Source organism: Anser anser (genome assembly GCF_964211835.1).
Source record: "Anser anser genome assembly, chromosome: 2".
NCBI classification, from domain to species: Eukaryota; Metazoa; Chordata; class Aves; order Anseriformes; family Anatidae; genus Anser; species Anser anser.
In genome coordinates this window covers 14,711,272-14,731,877 of record NC_139721.1, presented here as the reverse complement: position 1 = coordinate 14,731,877, position 20,606 = coordinate 14,711,272, and the positions used below count along the sequence as shown (strand labels likewise).

Here is a 20,606-nt window from a genome sequence, read left to right as displayed (position 1 = left end):
ATGGTTTAAAATTCAAAAAAAAAAAAATCACCACATCACTATAATTAAGCAGGTGGACATCTGAGTAAACTGACGCTAACAGTGCGAGGACGAAGCAAAGCAGGGCAGGACACCTTGCCAACGCAGAGCCAGCTCTGTGACAGTCTCCTGGTGGTTTTATTTCACATTTCTTTTAAAGGACCAAACAATAACCTCTGCTAGGATCACGCCACAGTCAATTAGGCCTCACCTGTGGGAAAGTCTCACCCATGCTCAGTCCACGTGTTTCTCATTTGATTTTATCCCGCTGTTCTTGGCTGGCCTCATCACTGGCATCCTTCATGGCAGGGAACTGACCCCATCAGCAGGGCCCTCGAGGGCCTGGTTCAGTGGCCACTGGGCCAGTGGGAGCCCTCCCAGTCACCACAGTGCGGGCACGGCGCTGGGCCCGTCCTCTGGCCAAAGGCCTGCTGTCACAGGAGGTCTCGTCCTCCAGCAGAAAGCCAGCGTGCTTGTCTGGGGACTTCTGATTTGGGGTCATCCTGAGCAACAGCGAGGGCCTATTCTTCATCGAGGCTGAGGAAGTCGCTCTGGATAATGCGCTCGTTGTCTGTGGAAGTCAGGCGAACGCACGGGATGTACACAGATGGTGTTCAGCACCAGAGAAAACAGAGCTGTTTAGGGAGCTTTGATGAATATGTCATCGCTGCATATGGATGCTGTGCCTTTCAAAAGAGAGAGCTGTGTGTTTTGTGTGGACTTTTGTTGTATGAGGTGTCAGCTTCAGAACTTTAAAGAATTAATTTTTTGTGTGTCTTTTCACCTCAGCACTGGATTGTCCATAAGACACATTTTTCCAATTGTATTTCCTTCTTAGAAGAAAACTGCAGCTGACAATGACACTTGAGATTCCTTCCGCTCTAGACTTATTTTGACAGCATTGTAGATGAATTATGGGACCAATTTAGGCTGTACCATTAGCCACTGGTCCCATTTTCCCTGTGATTTTGATACTATCTCTAGTATCCACTTCAAAGCTCTGTATGGGCTGGATGCCATGCGGTTTGACGGTGAGCTTTCACATTGAAATCCGTACAAGTCTAGCACATGGGCAATTTCGCAGCATGGAAATGATGCTTCCAAGAATGTACAGTGTTGATATCTTTTCCTTGGGCATGGGGCCCACTCTCTGCCTTCTGAGCTGAGAAATGCTCCAGTTGTAGCACTGGTTTTGTGGAGTTTATTTAAAGAACAGATTCCCAGCTGCTGCAGACTTAATAACTCCACTGATTTCTGTTTCCACCTGATAAAATTACAGCTCGTTTGTTTGTTTGTTGGCTTCATTTAAGGTCTGAATGGTGCTGATGATCCTCACAAGATACATTTCCTTCCGCATCTTCTGTTGCAACGCTGGTGCTGAATTGGGTTGAGCTGTGATGCGGGAACTCTCCATCTTAAATGAACTGTCTGGTGAAATCAGGATACGTGGCAATGGGAGGAGTGTGATGGTCTTTGGTGGGGCTCTGATGCCAAGCACCTGACCATCTGTCCTTCAATTCTCTTACCAGTGCCACAAAAGAGCCGATAAAATTATGAGTGTTTTGACCTGGGAATAAAACTCTACTGATAGAACCCAGCTCTGGGGATAGTTATGGCTCTGAATTTTTCTTGACCATTTAACAGAACAAAACACGGCAGAGCAAAACAGATGCAAAATGTTGATGATGTGATTTTGTAGAGCCACCCCATTATCCATATAGGGTTCCTCTCCACACAGTTTGATTTCAGCTAAGGAAAAGCACAGCAGGAAAAGCAGTGGAGAATCATACTGTGTCTTTTTAATATGGAATTTTAGCTGTGTTTCATTTCAGTAATATTTCACAGGAGGTTTCTATGACTGACAAGCACCATATAAATAAAATATATTATCATTTCAAAAGCATAACCTGTAGGTTGCTCCCTTGTGCTGACTACAACATTTGCTACTACCATTCTTCCTCAGCCGTAAATATCATGAATCAGTGAAGCTGCTGGACACAGTGGTTTTAAAACCAGTCTATAAACTAAACATGTAAAAAAGGTATAACATGAGGTAGAGTACATATATATATGCATATATGTGTGTCAGTTACTCACTCACTGTCACATATTCATATGGTGCAAAGCATCAGTGTCTTCCTTCTCAATCATATACTTTTAGCAAATGTAAAAATAAATCACCAGTAAAAATAAATCAAGTGACTCGGTTGCCCATATACTATGAACTGTGATATGCGCTGGTTGTCAGTAGGTGTCATGCAACACCACGGTTTTTAAACACCTGGCTTTCACAAAAATAAAATACCCCTTAAACGGCCTATTCATCTCCAAATGGGTTCTTTGGTTGGGTTTGTTTGGTTTTTTGTTTGGTTGTTTTTTTCAGGTAACAAATATTCTCATTTGGATGATGAGCAAGTGTAATGTGAGCAACCACTAATGAGGAATGGCAACTAATTCCCATGTATATTTGGCTACGTATTTCGTGGTGTTTGGAAAGGCGGTAGCAGGCAGCACAGCAGACGAGCAGTCAGCTCTCGTTGGAGAATCCAAGCACAAAGGCACCAAGCCTAGTACCTGTTCACCTCCATATTACCTTTTCTTCTCTCTTCTCCCTGTGTACCCAATAATCCAATAAAAAATTCTTTTGTTTCTGTCATAGCTGCAAATGCAACTCAGTAATGTCATCATACAGATCAGACAGCTCAAGCTTTCTCTAATCCAATCAATGAAATGACCATGCTGTGTTCCCTGTTTCAGTTTAAAACTGAAGACGGTATCCTGACAGAAATTAATCCCAGCCCACTGCTGATCAGATCTTAGGGTATCATTGTGTTCGGTTGCTGTTTTCACAGCTTGGTCGTACACACATTAAACCCACAAATGTGGCAATGAAGCTAAACAAAACAATAGCTTAATTTTACAGATTTTAGGCTGATTTCAGCCCTCAAGCGCTTGTTGGGTGCCCTGCCCACAAGTTATGTGAGTGTCTGGGTGCACTTGAGGAAGAAGAGTTCAGTCACACACCTAGCATGACATGTGGGAGTGACACAACAGACCACAACGATTTCCATTTCCATGCCCCAAAACCGACATCCACCCACAGCCCTGAGAAGTTCAGACTGCCCTGAGAGAGGGCATTAGGAGTGGTGGTTAACCTCAGCCAGTTCTTTCCATTCCAGCTCCCTCTCACTAATTCCTGGTAACGCTGTGAACGTCTATTGATCAGGCAGAATTTCTTTTAGTTGCTCCTGGAACTGAAATCTCATCTGATTTGCTGGCATGAAGCCACCACCAGTTTTTGATATAAAGAGAATGATTGTTCTTTTCCACATCTATAAAGAAGAAAACTGTTGCAACTTTTTTTTTTTTTTTTTTTTTAAAGGCAGCTTTAATGCCAAAACAGCTGGGGGAAGCAAGCCTGAATTTGTCAGACAGATAGCCTTCATTGCAGAGAAGTGTCTTGGAGTGTTCCGGTTAAAATTGGTTTTGATTTGCCAGAGTTAAGAGCTGTTGAGGATTGCACAAGCAGTAAATGTTTTAACACTGATAGTGCTGAGCTGGGAGCTTGCTGCTGCCGCTGTCATTGCTGTGGTCTGGCTGTGTTTGCTGAGGCACGGGATGCTGGAGGCCCCTGGGGGGCAAAGAGGCCAGGTAGAGGGATCCTGAACATGAAGTCAACTGGAGCCAAAGCCATTCTGTGGTCGGATCACTGTCCCTGACGATGCTGTGCGCCCAACTGAAGGAATTTTGGACAATATGAGTGAATGAAAACTGAGAATGAAGCTCGACCTGTCTGAATTCTGCCCGTGCCATAGTTTGGGCAAGCTGAAGTGTCCAAGCCTCGGAGAGAAATTCAGCACGACTACTCAGAAGTCCCAGTTCAGTCTGCATTCACCAGAACAGCCTACCTAGCCCTCCATTTCGTGATGAATGCAATGCAAGGACCCTAACATCCTGATTTTTACACCACACTTACACGGGGTATTTCGTGTTTACTCAGAGCCAGGTGCCTAAATTCTACCCAGAGAGAGAAAAAGAGACAAAGTCTCCCTGGGGATGTGACCTCTCAGACCTGCACTAAACCCAGCCCTAAGTTAGAGCGAATTTTTTCCTCCCGCACAAAGTCACACTCACTCCGGGAAATGCCATGCTGGTGTCACCAGCGAGGCAGCGAAGTACTCTGACAGCATATTGATTTTGCACAACTTAAGATACCTCATGGAAAGAAAGATTTACTGTGTGATTGATAGACAGATGGGCAGGTAGCTGTGTAATCAGAGAAAATGGAGTCTACTAGCAGCATCTTATTTATGGTCGCTTATTGTGCAAACACTGAGCACCCAAGGAGAACTGTTATTTTCTCTTCTAAAGCGCTTGGAGCAGATTCCCAGTACCATATGCAGCACTGCAGTTGGATAACTACTGTACTAAGCAACTTGGGCTGATGTTTTGTTAACTGGTGTGTGTTACTAACAGTGTATTTATTGTTCTATTGAGTGAACTGTGGCCAACTTTTGTCTCCAGTCAGAGCCTCTGTGGTAGCTACAAACTCTGCAATGCTGTGGCTGTGCCCCAGCAACACAAAATCCCCCACTTCCCCACAGTGCATATAACCTCGCTTGGGTTGTTCTTTCTGAGTCCTGTATATGGTCACGGCCTATACATCTGAATGTCCACTAGCTGGTGGTGAGGAGGGAGAAGATGTGGGTGCTGGTGATGTAGTTGTCTGTATGGTTACCAATAAAATCTCTAGTTTGATAAAGGATGAAAATAGGGAGCATTCATATAGCTGGGATATACAGAGATGCAGAGGGTGTGTGTGTGTGTGTGTGTGTGAAAGACTTCATTCATGTGATGTATTCAAATGCGTGTCTGGCGTATACACAATTTCCAGACACATTACAAGGCAGCAGAAACAGAAGGGTGGATATGCATTTACAGAGATATCCAGTTCTTTGAGCAAGAGCAAATACGTAAATATAGCAAATAGCTCAGAGCAACAGAACTAATGGAGGCTGTTTTCCTATGGATTTGTGTCCTGACTTGACTATACAGCGTATAAAAATGTGTGAGCTCCAAATAATTATTTACCACTGTGTCCCTTTTTCATAATGGTTTTCTAGCTTATAAGAAAGGGTTAGACAAAGCTGGTGCTGCAGCCTTTCCTTCAGTGGAGATGACAGCACAGCTCTTTCTTCTACTTGGCTGCCTATTTTCATTAAAATTCTAGAGATTCAGTACCTCTGAGATTGCCAGCTCTGTGTCAAATACAGATGAAATTAGTCAGGAGATTCAAAATTTATTAGTAACACATATACATATACACATGCACACATGTGCAGCATGTGCTTTCATAAGCACGGGCTCATAGGAAGCCAAACTAAGAAGAATACATAAAAATCTCTCTGATCTCGAAGCTGTGCATTCCCCAGTGTAAAGCAAAACAGCAGAAAGTAGTTTATTAAAATATTTGTCAGTGTGTTATTCATTTAAAATCTGGATCTTCATACGGAAGGGAAAAAAATGGTGCCCTTGTCAAGAACTGAGCAAGAGGCAAATGTGTAATTGTTCATAGATTTTAAAGCTGGAGGCCAGTCATGGGTGGGTAGTCCCCTGTCCCATAACACTCATGCTAAAGAGTGTACAGGTGAGGTAGTTCCCACATGCATAAGGCAGAATCAGTGCCGTCAAATAAAACTTTGGTAAGAGGTACCTGGAGTCCCATACTCAATTCTACTCCTGTGTGGTAAGAAAGAATTCAACTCAAAATGGGGCAGAGCAGGGTTAGTAGGATGTTCACGGATTTTAGCATTTTTTTTTTTGAGGGAAGACTAAACCAGGCTGACTTGTTTAGCATAACAGAACAGAGACTGAGACAGAATACGGTTGTTCTCTGTAAAAATATCACAGAGGCAAGCATAAGGAAGAGAGAAGTGCTAGTTAAATGTAGAGACTATTGCTAGCGTAAGAACCCATGTCTGTAAATAATCTTATAAAATTAGACCAAAAGTTGAAAGAAGCTACCTAGTGAGCTGAGGAGTTAGTTTCTGCATCTGCATTTTAACAGAAGAAAATAGCAAACTTATTTTAAGCTGTAGCTTAATGAAAGATCACCAGGAGGCTGTCTGACAGAGTGGTATGTGACTGCACAACTTGGACTCTACAATCCAACACATTCTTCATCTTCATGAAGTTCTAAAGGACATCTTTCAGCAGGTGAGAGTCCATAATTTGGGGTTGAGATTTCAGTATGTTGGAAAAGCAATGTGCCGTAGGGTAGGTCTGTAGTACAAAGCCATGACCATCATCGAAGGCAGATGGGGACCGAAGAACAAAAGGGAATTTAGGCCCTTTTCCCTATACACCACACCAGGCAGTACAATATGCAAACCTCCAGGTGAAGTGGTTACAGCCCCACCACGGCCCCCATTTAGCCAGGCACCATGTCGCCTCCCGCTTAAAGGCTACCTCATTAGCAGGAAGCACAGCACTCCATCTCATTCCATTACTTTATCATTTTCTTTGTTCATGCCCTATTTACTGGGCTTGTAAAATGTGTATAAGCCTATAAGTGGCAGAAAGAACTTGACCGAAAATATAATTAACAGAATTCTGTACAACAGAGATGTGGAAACTGTGGAGGGCATTAGCCATAATGACAATGCTGTTGGACATGCATAACTGAATGTCAGTAAGGCACCCAACAGCATTCCATGTTACGTGGGTTTGATTTCTTTTTCCCGGATGCAGCTGAACAGGCGGGTGGGTGTCTGAGGGGAAGAAACCATGGAGAATTATATTCCGACTTGCACCAAGATGCTGAGCCTCACCTTCAACCAGCACTCCAGCCCGAGATTGTTTATCCCAATGTGTAGGTGTAGGAGAAATCTCGTTCCTAACGTGGCATATAGGCACTGCTGCCTGCTGTATTTCAATCTCTTTATGTTTATCAGTAGCATAAATCTCTTTTCTTACAGTGCAGAACATCTCTTGGAGGCAGGAACTCATTGACCACATGCTGTAGCAGTTGGAGAGGCATGCCTGCTAATTACTGGCACTCTGCAGCACTTACATCAACATTTGCTGTTGCAAGTAATAATTATGAGCCATAGCATGGATCAGACTGTACAACCAACAGCTTCCTTCCTACTTGTGTTTTTTTACTCCATTTTTTTTTCTTTTTGTTTTCCGCCTTTGCACCCTGATCACCTCCCTCATCCCTGAGCCATGAACATATGTAGGCTCCAGATCTGACAAAGGATCCAAGTTGGAATGAAGGAAAAGGGAGGAACTAAATTCTTTCTGGAGATTCATCTGAGGAGACATATTTCCCCATATTTCCTCAAGTATTTCGAAAGTAGTACTTGGGTTAATGTTCCACAAGGTATGGCAAGCCTGGCTGTAACAGCATGGGCTGCTGTTACAGAATTATTTTCCCACATAAAGTGAGCAGAAAGCTCTTGCAGATCATAGGCAGAGAAGACTGGTTATGTCCTTCTAGTTCTGAGATGCTACTCATCTTCTTTCAGACCAACAAGATATCACAGGAACTGATGCTGCACTGGGTTACCAGAGTAAATCAGCGAGGTTCACTTAAACGAATGGAGATCCAATGCTATAAAACATCTGGAAATGGTAGGACAATGGAGTTTTTATACTGTTAGTACTTTATGGCAGCCTTCTTTTCATCTCTTACATCTTTGCACGTTCCTCCCAAGCAGGCAATATCAGCAAAGACTGGATGAGCTGCAGACAGCTGCAGTGGATGCTTCAGAACCCCCTATTAGCCCTCGCCATCCTCACAACAGATATTTCCCTGCAGATGTTTCAGAGGTTGTTCCACACTGACTGATGCGTGGGTCTGAGAGCTATTGGTAATATGCTGGGCTCCCTGTGTGTTGCTCTGCTTTGTGATGGTGCCACCCAGCCAGGAGCAGCGGGGTGCACCAGCACCAAGAACGGAGCACGTAAAACGTTCCCATCCTTGGTCACCTTTCCACCCGTGTCATCTTGGAGAAGACAGCTTTCACAGCACGCCAGTGTGAGCACTTGCCAGCCCACCTGAGGCGAGGTCCAGCATCATTCCCTGGCTCTTCCTGCAGAAAATGAAGATGTTAAACATAACATCAGGAAGTCCAGCTCACATCATCTTCTCAGGCTGGGCTACACCACCTGTGATTCCCAGTGGGTGCCCCAGTCCACATCCTGGAACTCCCCTCCCCAGAAAACTACTTCCTCGTTATTTTTCTACCCAGTATAACAAATCACCTTTCTTTTCCTCCGGAGGCCTCCTTAGTCCTTCCATCACCCAACCAACATGTGCCAGCAGTCTGGAGGCTCACAGAGGTGCTTTCAGCAGCACCTGCTTGGCTACCAGGACACCTCCACGGCGTGCACTCGCCTGCCAGTGCACAAAATGAAGCAACATACACCGCATGAAGTGTACGAAGCCAAAAGTTTAACTGCTTTATTTTCTAGTCTCGCACATTTTCTTTCTCTGTAGTTTTGATTAGTACTTCAAAAAATGCTACCACTGCTGAAGTAATTGCCAGCATCTTGACTAGCAACTTGAGTTTTCAGGCTTTAGAAGCTAATGTTGGTCATAACACATCAGCCTGAAGGGGCAACTTGTCCAAGGCCCTATTTCTGAGGAAAAACAAGGGAAGAGTACAGCTACATACACTGTTACTGCCACAAAATATTCTCCCTGCCTGCAGCAGCTTGGGGTCTACACAGTCTGTGCAGGCAGTTTTTGTATGAATGATAATGTGATATATGCTCTCTATTTTTAGTCAGCCAGTGCATATAAGAAGCTTCTAGGGTTTTAGTCTACTCAAGTAGGAGGCTAGAGGATTCACAGACATTATTTATTTCTATATATAAAGAGGAAAGTACTGTTTATGTCCCCCAATGTATTCTTATTTTCCTCTTATTCTCAAGGTTCTCCATGCCAGAAAAGTAAATATACCTGCAAGTAAACAAATCTTTTCAGTTTAAACTGATACGAGGACTTTCTGAAGAAAGTGGCAAAATGCTGTCTCAGTTGAGTGTGTTTTTTCCAAAATAAAAATACATATTGATGAAAGTTATTAAATCAGAAGATGGGTGGTCAAACAACCAGGTAAACAATTGTAGTTTGCCAGCTGCTTTCCCAAACCCGAGCCAAGATTTTTAATAGTGACGAAGATGAGTGTCAATAGGTGCCAACGAAAATCTGCACAATGCACTACAGGAACTATAGTGCTATTATCAAGTCCAGAAATTATGTTAAATATTTTGGGTATGAATTCTTGGCCCTTCTCTATTGATCTGCTACATGCATATGTGCTATAGCATAGTTAAGCTGCCTAATTTGTAATATCGCTCAGTCTTCAGCTCCCACTGATGTCAGTGCTTAGGTTTCTGGGAAGAGAAAAATGAAAAAAGGAAAAATTTGTTATCTTTTCAGGACTCTAGATATGGAGACAGAAAAATAGATACTCAAATCCTGGCACCAGATGTCTGATGGCCTGTTTGGAGAATTTGTAAGATTAGATGGACAAGAAAAATGAAGAGGAAGGCTTCACCCAACCTAACAGGAAAGTATCTGCAAGCAATCATGATGTCGTTGTAATTTCACAAACAATCCGTATTAACCCGTACACCAATCTCCGTAAGCGCTAAATGAAATGTTAACCATTATATCCCAAACACTTTATCACAGGAGACGTTTTGTGACATCAGAAACTAGTTTTCCTTCCACTCAATTATCTCTATTAACTGGTAATGTATACTGAATCCGTGCCATGTGTTTCATAACGCTGATCCTCATTAACTGAGCAAACAGAAACGCAGCCGCGTTGGCAAGGCGACTGGAGTGACCGGCGAGCACGGATCCCGCTGGCCTGGGACCATCCATCACCAGCCCCTGCGCTGCGGTATGAAGTTAGCATGTAATTAATAGGCACTTAGTGTGACCAGCACCACAGAGAAAGTCTGGAGCGAGCGCATTTCCACAAAAGCCAGTGGCTACGGCAGCGCGCGAGACTTTATAGGCAGCATTTTACGGCATCGGGTGGATTTCAATCCTCTGAAAACCTGGAGCAATTTATAAAGCAAAGCTACATAAAACCAAAAAGCGCAGAGCACATAAACACATAACCCACTTTTGTTTTCTCCTGTACAGCGATGCAAAATGGAACAATTATCCTTCCCTGGAAAGACTTGAATTATAAATGACATTTCTAGATCTCTGCAAATGGGTAATTCCCCCACTGTCGTGCAGCGGGCCTGACGCTTATTAACTTTGACCTCCTGTACAAAATGCTATCAAACCAAGGACCCATCTCAGGAAAACATTTAAGCGTGTGCTCAAGTTTAAGTGCTGCGATGAAGTTGTTGCGAGTAAAGCTCGTATTTAATTACTTTGCAAAGCGGGGATGCCATTATGAGCTGCTGAGCAGCCCTGGGCCACAACTGCTCTGGCTGCAGCTGCACCGTCCCGCTCTGCAGCCATTCAGAAGGCAAAGCAGGGAGCATGGCTGTGTGGAAGCAGCCCCAGCACCAAAACCCACCAACTTCAGTCCTGCTGGCCCCTGTCCCCTGCTCGGTATAACTGCGACCACGCAGCTTGAATCTCTTCTCAGCCCTGGAAGTGTAATTCACAAGTAAATCCTCCAAGGAGGGGAAGGAGTAGTGGAAACAGGGAGAGCGAGGCCAGCTCTTCTCTTTGTAGCTATTCCATAGAATTGTACCAGCACTGGAAAAAAAATCCCTAGGAAACAAAAAAAAATATAAATAAATAAAAAAGAAAAGGAAAAAGGGCTCTGTAAAATAGTCACATGCTGCAGCTCAGAATTTCCTGCCGTGCTTCTGTCATCACCTCCTGATCACCCGTCAGCTTTGCAGCTTTATCTAATTCTTCCTGAGGTCGCTGAGCCCTGGTTCTCCCCCGACACCGCCTTCGTGTAAATGCAGAGCTGCAGTTACACACGATTTATACCAGCATGCATGGGCAAGTGACGAAATGGCCCCTGGAGGCCCCTTCCTCCCCACCTCTAAGCATCTCTAACTCACAAAGACCGAGGCTCGCACAGGGCAGCTTGTCCCTCGTGGGCTGCGACGTAGAGGCGTGGAGTCCATTACAGGATTTATTAAGGGAGACGGTGGTGATGGCAGTGCTGCTTTTCCTGCAATTTGCATAAAATCTGTGCGGAAAGAGGGAGAAAAATTGTGAACATCTGGCTATGCCTATAGCCGATACGAAATTCTATTATCGTGTTGGCACAAGCCTGTGAGCGTGGCGCTGCTAAATAATTCATTAAATTAGCAGGAGTTACATGTGGAAGACGTACACTAATCTTGCGCAGAGGAACGCTGTTCTCTATGGCAGAACAAGCTTTACAAGAATGAGGTGTTCACCACCTGATGTCAAATCCAAGCCTGGAAGGATCTCGTTCTTCCTCCAGTGAATATAATACATGATATGAGCTCAGAGGATGCTCGTTGCCCAGTCCCATGGGGGCTCACCCTGCACGGTGGGGAACAGGGATGGCACAGGAGGATTCACAGCTGGGAATATCCTCGGAGCTGCTCTCCCTCCATGGCAGTCAGGTCACTGGGCTGCAGACAGACCCTGCCTAAGCACTGTCAAGACAAAATGTGACGAAACATGACAAAATGTACCACCCAGCGTGTCACCCACTTGGTATAGCAGCTTGCCCCATGTTGCTCTCCAGAGGATGCTCATGAAGTGCTCAGCCAGGCAAGCTGCTTCTGCTGCCCTCACTCCCCCACTGCACGGGTTCATGCATCTCCCGGCTGCTGGATGGGAGCTGCAGGGCCAAAAACCTGCCCACACAGCTCAGTAGGGCACGCAGCATGCCCCAGGGCCAGACCCAGGCCCCCCGGGGCCCAGGCTGAAGTCCTTGAGTGTCTCAGAGGAGCTGAGAGCAAGTCTTAATGCCTGCAAGCACTTCAGGTGCTCACAGGATCAAGCCATAAAAGAATCTGCTTAGGCAGCAAGGAGAGCATAACCAGAAATCAGAGGCAGCTGGAGAACCCAGGCAGAAGCAGCACAAGCGCTGGTCACTTATTCAGGATTAATTCAACTGCCTCTAATTTGCCTAACGCACAGAATTTGCATAGACTCCGCATTTGTTTTATTAGCTTCCATACTGCATGACATTGGCTCCCTGAAAAGCCCATTTCTCATCTCTCTACAAGATAAATTTTTCCAGCCTTTTCTCTCTCTCTCTCTTTTTTTTTCCCCCTTTGTTAATTTTAAGGCAATGAAATCAAGTACAGTTCCCTTCTATTGTTTTGCAAACAAGTGTTGAGTAAAAGACCAAAACATAGTGTCAGATCTCCCCATCACCTGGATGAATGCTGTTCTCAGAAAGGACAGTGCTTTCATCTTAATTGCTCGCTGGCAATGAAAGCGTTGGAGTTCAGCACTTCAGTATAAATCAATGAGAGAAAAAAAAAAAAATCATAACAATTTACTAGAAAAGAGAGTGTCTTTTATTGTGGGCATTTTATAATGCTGCAAAGGTAGGAGAATTACATAGCTTACTTGCTCCACTAACACAATATTTATAAATCCTTATTATGCCAGTTTCCATCATTTTAAACCTTTTTTCCTATTCCTGAGCAATTTGCAAACAGTGTTCTGTTTTCTGATAAACACTGAAATACAGATACCTTGCAATACCCAGTACGGGTGAGTTTAAATGAGCTGTACGGAGCGCTTGTAATTTAAAGCTTATTTTTTAAAAAACATACATAGCTCTGAGACTGTGGAGCTATAAAATATCGCCCTGAATAGGCGTGTAATTCATTGTGATACATTTAATGTCAGGGCTTTCATTATTTAGCATAAAACCTGGCCAATGGGGCTGGCCCCACTCCAATGGAGAGAACAGGAACGTTTCTGCCCTGGGTCCTGCAGTTCCCAAGCTCAGCTCTCCGCAGCCACGTAGGCTGATCTAGGTCTCTCATCACAGAGCAAGGTTTAAAATGCTAAACAGGGGGCTAATGGTTTGAAATATCCATCCCTACTGTAAAATAGCTTAATCTCAGAGATGGGGGGGAGCTGAAGGTTGTGCAGGTGTACCTAGATCCACAGATACCTGCAGGCACCAGCTCTTCCAAGAGAGAGCTTCCTATCACAAAATGCTAAAGTGAGAATTGCCGTAAAAAGATCAGCCTCTAATTAAACAGGATTTGTGTATCTTGTCATTAAAGATTAATCTCTCTGGCTAAAATGTCAAGACTTCATAATAAAAACACAGCATTTTCTGTAATTCTGTGGTGATCGAGTATTTTAAATGTGTACCCACAAGCCAGTGCAAGCCACTCACATTACCATTTGGAGTTGACATCCAAACTTCTCCAGCAGCTGGTCTCTGTATCCAATTAGTTTTCTTGACAGGACTTGAATATTAAGTTGTTGTGGTTTTTAATTAAATATTGAAGAATTATGGTGACATGGCATGACAGCCTACTGCAAAATAATTTACAATATCCTGTTACATTGTTATTTTAAAACAATTTTCCTAGCATGTTTAATCTTCTTAAAACCTGCTGCTAAATGAAATTACTGTATTTTGCTATATATCAAATAATGATAAATGGCATCTTGCATTTACATTTGCCTTCCCTACCCAAGGAGCATAGTTCTCGCTCCTTCCTTACCTGCCTCCCTCCTTTCCTTAAAGAGAAAAACATCGCTTTCCATCACAGAGAAGCCTGAGATTTTTGGGGCAGATCCTCAAGGGGGTCACATATATTAAAAACCGGGCTCACGCTGAACATGTGCTATTACCACCAAAGACAGAGAGGTCAGAATGGATATTGAGGAGACCCCGTACAAGCCTCCTTTGCCCAGCAGCTCAAGTGAAAACCTGCCACTTCGCGTGTCAGATGTTTTGACGCAGTTTGTGCATTGGCTGATAAAAGGATCACAAAACCCACGGTTCAACAGCAATTAGGCGTGTACAAAAAATCAGTGTGTAATAAAAACTCAGCTGCAAAAACCCACAGAGCATGATTAAATTCCTTGGGTCAGTGCAACCCAGAGCAGAATTCACCTGGTAAATGCCAGTAATAGCAGATACTGTGGCAGCTTTATTTGGATGTATCTGTAGGACTGGGTTGATGTTTCTTTCCAGGTTTTGATGCAGTGCCCATCCCCTCATTAGCCAAGCAGTGATCCCCACTGCTTCTCCTTCCACACACCCTGTGATCAGGTGTTTAAAATATACCTTCATGTGATCGATGTTTGAATAACACTGGCTATCTGAATAATATTACAACTTAATGTTTGAACCAGCTTCGTTTGAGCTAAACTAGAGGACGAATATAAAAACTCTGAGCACACAGCACATTTTTCAAAGGTTGGAAAGATCTTTTCTTTCCAGCATGAGCAGGAAAAAATGCAGAGTTAATTTTGACAGCATAGACACTGCTGCCATTGTGCAGTCAGAAACTCGAACTTCCCAGCTGTCTTGCTGGCTCAACACTCCATTAAATGTTTGAAAGGGAAGAATACATGCTGGAGGTTTTGTTTGGAGGAATAGCTCAAGGGCAGAATATCAGACTGCTTTAACAAACATGGTTCCGGAAGCCACATTATTATTATTATTATTATTATTATTATTATTATTATTATTATTAATTATTTCTTCTGTTCTCCCCTTTATAATCTCCAGCTTCCAGGGACATAATGACACACTGCTGTTTCTCAAAACCATAGGCACTGCAAACGAAACCTGGGCCAGCCTCATCAGTAGCAGCAGCTAGGAGCACGCAGCTCTGGTGCCATTTTTTAGCTTTATGAGGGCTGCAGCGTGCAGACGGCTCAGCTGGCTCCCTCCTCCCCAGCCCACGAAGAGCAGGGACTGCCCAGGCAACGTCAGCCTGCACCGCCGCTGGAGGGGAAGCGTTTCAGAGACAGGAGGGATTATTTGTGGGCTGGTGATCTTCTCTTCTCCACCTGCAGAACCCTATTAATTTTCTACGGTGATATTTAATATCTGCCTTGGTAGTGCATCCACACCGAGCTTAGCATTTTTCAGACGTTAAGAAGAAAAGCCCCACTGAGTGAGACACCTCTGTGCAGCCCCACCGCTGCGTGGTGTCTGGCCAGGCTGTCATAAGCAAATGCTTGCTCTCCAGCAGGTATCCCCAGCTCATCTTTTGGGACCTACCGGTGATGTGATAACACAGAGCCAAGCTGCCCGCAGGTTTTAACAGACTTGTTAAGCACACGGGTCATGAGGAGTGGCAGAACTAAATACACTGTCAGGTTTGGGATTGACAAGGCAGGCATTGCTTGTTACAGCGAGCAACCCCAAGCTGAGCAATGCAGTCCTAACATTCAGCCCGAAATGTGGGCAAGACAGAAGTGCCCAGGGGGCAGCCTGAATGTCACTGGAAAAATCTCATTCAGTGCCAGTATGATCTAGTATGATGCAAGGGGTATCTGCCATCTAACGCAAAAATTATCAGCAAAACCAATAATTTCAATTCAGATGCAACCACTGCAGTGAAAAGATGGATCAGGATATAGGAAATAACAACAGCATAGGAAAAAAAAAAAAAAAGATAGTATTTTTGTTTAATAGTCTTTCTCTTGAGCCTCATGGCCTTCCCCAGGCACACAGATCATTTTCTTTGTATGCTGCTTTGAAGCGTCTTCCCAAAGCAAGGCCATTCCTCTCTGGCATCCCTGCGGAGTTGCCATCCATGCAAGTGGCAGTCCTGTGCACATGGCATAGGTGACATCTTTATGCAGGAACAGAGAAAAAAAAAAATCTTTACTCCTTCTCTGTTCCCCCTAATATATTCATCTTTCAAACTAAGTGACTAGGATTGCTGCCATGGAAGTGCTTTGGGGAGCCCATGTGACGAAAGCTTTAAAAGCATAAAGGGAACTATTTGTTTTTTATGAATCCCAAAAGGCTATTCTGAGAGTTGCCCAAAGGGAACACATGAGCAATACTTAAGAAGAAGAAATATTATTTTTCAATATGGTATAAAATATTTACTATCTGCCAGTGATGGGCGCTGAATGATTTGTGGATATTACTTTGACAGTGCAGTGTTTAAGGATGCATTTCACCCTACATAGGCAATCATCAGAGCAGTATATCAAAACCTAAAAATCTCCTGCCAGTACGGATATTGACTGCATCTGAAAACAAATTCATGTGTAACTCACCATGTACAACGTACCTTAAAGTTGTGTGATTTTTAAATATGTGCATACAGATCGTGTCTATTTCCTGGTGGGAGAGACTGATGCATGTTGTTGCTCAAGAAGCAAAAATCAAGATTCTAATTTACATCACACGCAGAAAATTTAGATGTCTTTGCCACTCTTTACTCAGGTAGGGTGGTTGTACTCCATCCTGCCAAGTGAAGAATAAAAGCTGCTCCTATTTACCTTGGGAAGGAAGAGTGAGAGACAGAGGGAGTAGTTATGGACCCATGAAGGAAGACAAAGGTGTAGTCTGATGTATGACAAAGCACAACACTCTCTTTGCTTTGGTGTCTGTATCTCTAAAAAAAAAACCAATGTTCTAATAACAGTAAGAAAATACTGCCCAGCAAGTGTCTGCTAGTCCTGCTAGTGGTCTACAGTTGTAGAGTTTCCTACCCTAAAGTTTCCTACCTTAACAACCTCAGCACCAGGACCCTTCACTATGGCACAGTCCTTTCAAAAGGAGATCTTGCTGCCATTCTCGTTGTGGCCAACACAAGCCTCATTTCCTTCCCTGGGTTGGTGCAAGAGGAGCAGCGGAGTCTTTGCTGGGTGTGAGGCAGTGGGCAGGGGGTGCCTTACCTACCTCCGCCTCTAAAAGCTTTCTGAAGCAACTTGTCAGGTCTTCCCCCGTAGTCACAGCGAAGCAAAAGGTGGCCCTGAGGATAATCCATCCTCCCTCCCTTAGATCCTGTGAGAATGCTGACCAAGCGCTTTGCGAAAATATTTTCTAAACAAATGCAAAATGCTAATGTGTCTGGTTTACCAGTTTGGTAAAAAAAAAACATTTACCAGACCATGTCTTTCACGGTGTCTGGGCTAAGCAACTCGTCTGTGATGCATGACGAGAGGTGGGCACCTCGAGAGAGCAATTCCTCCCATCTCCGGAGAGGATCTAAGTGTGTGCATGTAGGCCTGTGCAAAACGCACAGGGACAGCAGAGTGTTTGCTGTGGCTTTAATTTATTTACACAGTGGGCTGCATTTTTAATTTTGGCTTCCACCGGACTCCACCTGAGCTGAAAGGCAGCGATCATTGCTCAGTTTACAAGAGCGTTCAAAGCCCCAGGCTTTTGGTAGTTTCGGAACAAACAAGGCAAATCTTTTCAGTTTCTCACTTTTTTCCCCCCAAATGTTCTGTTTATTTTCAAGTCAATTGAAAACAGAAAATTTAAACAAAGGCTCCACTTTTGCAGTAAGGATGTTGTGTAGATGTGCACGTAAAACTCCTTGGCACTCGAGCAATGTTACCCTTGCGAGCGTATTGCCCTTGGGTGGAGCCGGACTTCTGGAAGCCTGATTGTGTGGCTGTGGATTATTCACAGGAGTGAAGCCTGGGAGATCAGGCTGCCCTCACGGGAGATCGCTTCACCCAAACCCGACGTGCAGCCACCTCTGGTATGGGTAGCGGTAGCATTTAACAATGCGCAGCGAGATAACCCAACTACATTAGGACAAGAAGTGGAAAAAGACGAACGCTGCCAACAGGAACTCTGGGGAGACCCTAAGTAGGCAGGTTGTAGCTACCCAAGTTGTAACCGGGCCAAGGAACCAGGGAGAACTTGTCAGCAGCACAACAGTGGCTGCACATTGGCAGCGATTTGGAGGAGCCGAAACCTGGCTTATCTCTGACACCTCGTATTACACTGCGCAGCCCACTTACTGCTGGCTGGCGTGGGAGTGAAGAGCGCAGGAGACCTTGGAGTCACCACAAGTCTGTAAAAGGGCCTGATGTATATATCCTACATATCCTATGCACTGCATGACCACGCTAACCCTGTCTGGCTGCGTGCTCTGAAGGCAGGACTTGAAGGAAGTTATCCGCAGCTACTATGGTTGCTATTACTTTTCCAGAGCTTGCTTGCTTTATGGACATGTCTGGGGTCATTATGAAGTTTCTGGATTTATATGAGACTTTTAAACTCTTCGGGTACCTATGAATAAACTAAGCCACATGAAATCATAGCCTAAAGGAAATTAAGAGTCTGAGTCTAATACTGGATGCGTGCCTGAAAAAATCTATGAGTGCACCAGCAAGCTTAGATGCCCTCCCTTCATATCAAATTCCTACTGAGGATTTTGTTGCTTTTTAACATTTTCTGTTGCTCGGCTTCCACGTGAGAGCATTTAAAATGGCCACAGCAGTGGCACCTGAGCTAGCAGGGCTAGAAAGCATCGCTCTCAGCCTATGAGGAATGGAAAGACCGCAAGCCATTCTGAAACAACGTTTCTGGCTGCTGCTCAGAGCAGCACAGAGGTCTGTGATGTTGGCTCCCGACCACCAGGAATGGTTGCTTAGGCATCCCACAAAGCACCAGAATACATATTAACTGCGTTGATGAGAAAGCTCCCTCTGCTGAACCTCTCTTCAGCATTAGTTTCTCAGCCAATCCATGCTCAGTGAATCCGAAACCATCTGCTGGAGCCTGTGTGAAGCGGGAGCCCGGCGTATCACAGGGCTGAGAAACTTGGAGCCCAAACCCTGCCCGTCTGCGAGGGTCCCCTTGGTCTTTATTCATGGAGCAGTCACTCCCTGCCAGTGCTAACTCGTTGCGTGAGGGCTTGCACATGGCTTTTGCAGTTGGCTGGGACCTGCTGCATGCCTAGCAGGCAGCGACCCACTTCAGTTATTTACTCCTACATCTCCAGAATGATGTATCTGGCTTAAGGCATTCTGCTTGTACCCCAGAGGTTCACACAAGCCAGAAAATAACAGAGCTGGCCACAAGAAATATATATTTTTTTTCCTCTAGGTCCTGTGTTGTCCTCCTAAAGCCTACCAAAAGAAGTTCACAATGTTAGAACTTACCTTCATATGATCCACATCTGTGGCCTGAAATATCTTAGATTGCTTAAAGCCTTTGATTTTCTGTACTCAGTAACTTTGCTCTTCTGCTGGAAACTGAGCTCACTAAAACTAGGACAAAGCTTATCCATGCAGGAGGCAGAACTGGTCAGCCTGGGACGGTGGAATGAGGTCCCTCAAGGCTGAAGGTCCCTGTTTCTCTAACCTTGCCTTCTCTAAAATAAATACAGAGCACCATGTATATTTTTCAAAGAAAACAAAGCCAAACAAAACCAAAACTGATAAAGCCATACCAAAATATGACATTCCAGGGCATGCACTTCTCTCCAGAGGAGGGGAGAAGAGTAAACATCACATGATAGATATTAATCACATCACTTAAGGCATCATTACAAAGCATTTATATACTGTTACAACAAACCGATGCAGATTAGAAATCAGACTACTGAGCTATTAAGCCAATTTGTCAAATGGTCAGCTGTGAAATTTTAACTTCTCCCTTAAAAGCATTTTGGAACTGGAAAGCTGCAATGTCCTCCCTTTCTCTAGGGGAGATCTAGGGAGCTACTTGCCTCTAAGACTGACACAGATACCAGATAAATTAGCAGGAATTGTAGTTAAATAGAAATAGTGGATGCCTGAATACATATGATGTACTTTGGGAAATCACTACAGATTTTATAAAGGTAAATCCTGCCTTAGGAATCTATGACAGGTCCTTGAAGCAGCTGATAAACATGAGAGTGAAGGCGATCCAGTCAATAAGGGCTTCCTTTTTGCCAATTTCTTTTAATGATTTTTTTTTGCATGGTTTCACTGGACACCTGACAAGTTACTGGGAGAGGAAATAACAACTGTTACTTGTACAGAAAATCCCTGACCTGAAAAAGGTTGAAAGATGCTCCTAGTATTAGGTATGTTTGTCTTGTTCCTATAGTCTTCATTTTACAAACATCTTCACTATTCCCTACACACACAAGGATAACAAATTAGGTAAGCCTTCGATCTGATCCTTTTTGGGCATTGTTTTCTAACTATTGTTCATTTCAGCCCCTTTCATTAATTGGCAATTAGGGATCATCATCAGAGTAAGAAACAAACTTGGGATTTGGTTAGGAAAGTGTTTGAATCTCTCTTTCCTGCCTTTTTCCCCCTGGACCTTAGTCCCCCATCGTTAAACGGCAGCTGGTACACGTCCCTGCCTCAGTGACGTGATGCGAAAGACCAAGAGGTGCTTTGGCTTTGCAGTAACGAGGGACAGCAGACACCCTGTTTACAGAAAGGGCAGGAAAAAAATGTGTTGTAGGCATAGAGGGATGGTCTGTTCCTGGTTTTATGAAAGATAAAGAACAGAATTCACTTCAGCAGAATGCTTTAATGACTCCCAGGTTGAGAGCACACTGAAGAAACGCTACCTGGAAACATAGTGGTGTGCAATAACACAGTGACAATGAATCTCTTTCTTTTAATACGATCATCTGTGGTTCTGCTGACATAGCCCTGCAAGCCGTGTTGCTGTGAACCATTAGTAATGGAAGAA

The 20,606-nt window shown here is 44.1% G+C and overlaps 2 long non-coding RNA genes across 4 annotated transcripts in view; one reads left to right on the top strand and one right to left on the bottom strand.

Moving 5' to 3' along the window:
* LOC310894109 overlaps positions 1–20,606 on the top strand; it is a 397,944-nt gene that overhangs the window by 179,657 nt on the left and 197,681 nt on the right. The window lies entirely within an intron of this gene.
* Positions 5,453–17,483, bottom strand: LOC310894240. 3 transcript variants are annotated; one of them, XR_014579704.1, is made up of 5 exons: positions 16,234–17,483; positions 13,364–13,501; positions 10,572–11,643; positions 8,287–8,419; positions 5,453–8,114 (listed from the first exon to the last, which is right to left on the bottom strand). It is a non-coding gene; the product is annotated as an uncharacterized lncRNA (long non-coding RNA). The 3 variants fall into 3 exon arrangements; XR_014579706.1 differs by lacking the exons at positions 5,453–8,114; positions 8,287–8,419 and having other exon boundaries at positions 8,486–11,204; positions 11,527–11,643; XR_014579705.1 differs by lacking the exons at positions 5,453–8,114; positions 8,287–8,419 and having other exon boundaries at positions 8,486–11,643.